The following is a 4,707-nucleotide window of genomic DNA, read 5'->3' on the forward strand; positions in this document are numbered from 1 at the left end:
TTTCATGATTGCTTTGGGACTGAAGTCAACTTCCACCCCTCTCACATAGCTTTTGTATGTGGGTTTCTTGGTTGAGTCTTCCCTCACTGCATTTGCATAGAACTCCTTCACCAAGTTGATGTTGATTTTAGTGATTGGCTTAGTCAGGAGCTCCCACTTCCTCTTTTTGATCTTCTCCCAAACACCTGGGAACTCATCCTTTTCAAGGTCAAAGGGAACCTCAGCTAGTACCCTTTTAGGTCTCATCCATTCGGCTTGAATTTCATGGAAAACTGATTTGTATCTCCATGCATCGAATTCCCTGTTCTCCTCCATTGGTTGCTTGTCTTTCCTTCTTTTGTGGCTAGATGAGGCTGCCATTGGCTCTTTAGTTTTGGTAAGTGACAAGCTAAAGTTGACAAGGTGAAGCAAGAAGTGTTGTTGGAGGTGTGGTGAGGTTGTTTTCGGCAAAAGATAGTTATGCTATGATGAAAGAAAATGTGCATGAAGGAGATTTGGTGGTGTGGAACTCGTTCCTCAAGTGGTTCTTTATAGTGCCCGTAAGTGAAAAATGGACGGCTAGGGTGGTTTGTGAAGGGTGGCTTGATGGTTAATATATGAATTAAGGAGAAGGGCGAATTGCTTTTCATTTTCTTGGAAGTATTCTGGGTGCATTAGGTTGTACATGTAGCTATCTTTTCTTGCAGAACTTCCTTTTCCCATGTGTTAGTTTCAAAGACTTGTGAACTTTCTTTTTGACCAAGCACCGTACCTCCCTTTGTCTTTTTCCTCCATTTTTGACTTTTCTTTTGTACCTGCACAAACAAACAAGTTTGCTATCATTTTTCGGTCCATGTGAATGATGAATAGTACTTGCACATGTAAATCAATGATTGACTTCATGAGCTTATAGCCGTGACTTTTGTATGTATGCACACTTATTACTGAACACCAAACTTAGTGTTTGGTAAAGTCTCCTGATGACATGAAATCCATATTGGTTGTCCTTAATGAATGTGCATAATTCTAATAAATCATAGTCACTTTGGCTCTTTGATTCTAAACAAATTTACTACCCTAAGTAATTGAAACCAAAGTATTAAAACATGCGAATGGTATACTTGTCATGAATTTCGAAATCCAGAGGAACTTCTTGCTTTTCATGAACCGTGTTCAAAGAGGAACACCAAACTTAATGTTTGGTTGTGCACTTTGAATGAAAAATTGAATGCATTTTGAATAAAATTTGGGTTGCCTTCAGGCACACCAAACTTAGAGACAAATTGTATTTTACATGCAATGTTTAGTGCACTCTTTCAGCAGTTGTCCTGAGGATTCAAGTTCATGCATAAGAAACCATGCTTTATTAAATGCACAACAAAACAAAAAAAGTAAGGATATTAAAACATGGGTTGCCTCCCATGAAGCGCTTCTTTAACGTCACTAGCTTGACGGTTGTCCCTGGCTAGGGTGGATTGTAGTGCTTGACGTCTTCTCCTCTCACTATGAAAACGTCCCCACTTGATTCCTTCATGACCTCTAAATGTTCCATAGAAAGAACTTTCCTGATTGTGAACACTTGAGGGAGCTGGGAAGGAATGGTTTTGAGGCCAGGTGGGATTGGCAGATAATGACTTGATATCACTTTATCTCCCGGAGAAAAACCTTCAGTGGGAATTTTCTTGTTTCTCCACCCTCTTGGCAATTTCCCTATCATTCTTCCCTTTCTCTTGAGGATTTCTTCATTGACCCTTATTCCAGGAGGATCCTTCTGATCTGTTTCCATTGATTCTTGTGGCTTTAACTCTTGCAACTCTTGTTTGCCTTCCAAGGACTGTTTTAGAGTTTCAGCTGCTGGATTACTTTCCTCCAAACACAGATGGCTACTATCATCCTTAGGCTTTTCAGGTTCTGGTTCAGGCTCAGATGCAGGTTTGAAAACTTTGAAAATGAGCTGTTCATCATGTATTCTCAGAATTAGCTCTCCTTGTTCTACATCTATGAGCGCTCTAGTAGTGGCTAGAAATGGTCTGCCCAGAATGATAGGGTGTAAGTAGCTTTCCTCCATGTCCAAAATGACAAAGTCTGTGGGGAAGTAATAATCTCCCACTTTCACCAGCACATTCTCAACTACCCCTTCAGCTTGCTTCTGAGTTTTGTCAGCCAGTTGTATGATTACATCAGTGGATCTCACCTCATTCAGTTGTAGCCTCTTCATAAGAGTTAGAGGCATCACATTTATGCTAGCTCTTAGATCACAGAATCCTCTGTCAATTTTTGTTTCCCCTATGATGCAAGGGATATGAAAACTTCCTGGGTCTGTTTTCTTAGAGACTGTGTCCTTCTTGATGAGGGCACTGCATTCTTTGTTCATTGTTACCGTTTGTCCTCCCTTCAAAACTCTTTTCTTGCTCAACAATTCCTTTAAATACTTGATGTGTGTAGGCATTTGATGGAGAATTTCAAGAAAAGGAATATTGATATGGAGAGACTTAAATGTCTCTAAAAACCTTGAATAGGTTTTCCCTTTTTCACCTCCTCCTAACCTCTGAGGAAATGGTGCTTTTGGTTGGTATGTTTCCATCGTGCCTTTTTGCAGTTCCTTGGCTTGCTCAGTTTCACTTTCCTGCTTAGCTTCCTCCACACTTTCCTTCAAGATTTCTGGCTCCTGTTTTGAGGGTCTGATTCCTTCTTCTTCTGAGACTTCCTTCAATATAGTGATGGCCTTGCAGTCTTCCCATCTCACTCCCTTTTGTTCCCCTTTAGGATTCTTTTTCGTGTCACTAGGGAACACTGCAGTGGACTTGGGGGCTTGTTGGGATAGCTCTCCTACTTGAGACTCCATCCTCTTTAGTCTTTCACCATGGTCCCTTAAGGTGGATCTCACCTCATCCCTAAAGCTTTTCAACTCACTTACGTCCTGACCCATGTTTGCCAGCCTTCCTTCTATCCTGTTTAATTGATCTTGAAATTGTTGGTTCGGATTAGGTTGGGTAGGTTGATTATTTTGGCCATGATATGATGGTTGGGAGTAAGTGTTTTGTGTGGCTTGGTATGATCTTTGGTTGGAGTTTTGGTATGTGGACTTGTTATGTTGGTTTTGCTGGTTTCCCCACCCAAAGTTTGGGTGGTTTTTCCAGCCTGGGTTGTAAGTGTTGGAATGTGGATCATATGATTGCCTTTGTTGATTTCCTACATAATTGGCCTCTTCCCAATCACCTCCTTCAGTGCTTTCTTCCTCTTTCTCTTGTGTGTGTATTGCAGCCACTTGCTTTGTTTCTAATTTCCTGGTGAGCTCTGCTAGTTGCTTGGCAAACACCTTGTTTTGGGCTAGAATTGTATCAACATGGTTCAGCTCCATGACTCCCTTAGTGTTGTGTCTCTCTGATGCATAGTAGTACTCATTCTCAGCCACTGTCTCAATCACTTCAATGGCTTCTTCCACAGTCTTTTTCCTGTTCAATGAACCTCCTGATGAATGGTCTACAGCCTTCCTTGATTCATAAGAAAGTCCATCATAGAAAATGTGCAATTGCACCCAGTCATGGAACATGTCTGGTGGGCATTTCCTTGTCAAATCCTTGAACCTCTCCCATGCTTCGTAGAGAGTTTCACCATCTTGTTGTCTAAAAGTCTGAACCTCAGATCGAAGCCTATTGACCTTTTGTGGGGGGTAGAAATGTGCCAGAAACTTGCTTTCCACCTCGTCCCATGTTGTTAGGCTCCCCCTTGGGAATGATTCCAGCCACTTAGCTGCCTTGTCCCTAAGTGAAAATGGGAACAAAAGCAGTTTATAGGCATCTTCCTGTACTCCATTGGACTTCACAGTGTCACAAATTCTCAGGAATTTTGTGAGGTGTTGGTTTGGATCTTCATTAGCACTCCCACCAAATGAACAATGATTCTCCACAAGTGATATTAACTGTGGTCTGAGCTCAAAATTGTTGGCCTGAATGGGTGGTTTCTGAATGCTGCTACCACAATTCCCAGATGTTGGGTTTATGTATGAACCAAGAACCCTCCTCTCAGGAATGGCATTGTTTCCATCAGCTCTCTCATGGTTGTGAACTTCTCTATCCATGTTGAGATCTAGAGCTTCCTCAAAATTGTCCTCAGATTCTCCTTCAGATTCTTCTTCTCCCAGTACTCTCTTCCCTCTTGCTTCCCTTCTAAGTCTATGAAGGGTCCTCTCTGGTTCGGTATATGGAGGAGTTGATGTCTCTCCTCTCCTACCTGTCATACAAGAACACAGCACAGGCAACAAACAAGTGAAATACTCTTGGTTAATGGAAGAGTATGGTTAGAGCAGTTGAGGAATTAATTCAAAGAGTTAGTGAGTCAGTGAGTTAGTTGCTTGAATTTAAAGGCATAAAGAAAGAAAGCATGTAACAGAGTGCAGAAATTAAAATTCAACAAGTAACTTGTACTGAATTAATCAAAACAAAAAAAATGCTCAATCTAGTTAACTTCCAATTTGAGAATTGTCAATCGAAAACCAATCCCCGGCAACGGCGCCATAAACTTGATGCGCATAAACTAGTTATGCTACGATTTAGGAAATTGTACGATCGGCAAAATTCCTTCCGGCAAGTGCACCGGTTATCGTCAAGTAAAAACTCACAATAGAGTGAGGTCGAATCCCACAAGGATTGGTTGAGTGAGCAATTCGGATTAGAAGTGTGTTCTAGTTGAGCGGAATCAAGATTTAGATGAGAATTGCGGAATGTA

General features: G+C 41.3%; 1 non-coding gene across 1 annotated transcript; it reads left to right on the top strand.

Annotated features, from left to right (window-relative positions):
- The first annotated feature begins 3,530 nt into the window (after positions 1–3,530).
- Positions 3,531–3,634, top strand: LOC112732038 (small nucleolar RNA R71). Its single transcript, XR_003167780.1, has one exon. It is a non-coding gene; the product is annotated as a small nucleolar RNA R71 (small nucleolar RNA).
- Positions 3,635–4,707: the final 1,073 nt, after the last annotated feature.

This window comes from Arachis hypogaea, chromosome 12 (assembly GCF_003086295.3).
Source record: "Arachis hypogaea cultivar Tifrunner chromosome 12, arahy.Tifrunner.gnm2.J5K5, whole genome shotgun sequence".
Lineage (NCBI taxonomy): Eukaryota > Viridiplantae > Streptophyta > Magnoliopsida > Fabales > Fabaceae > Arachis > Arachis hypogaea.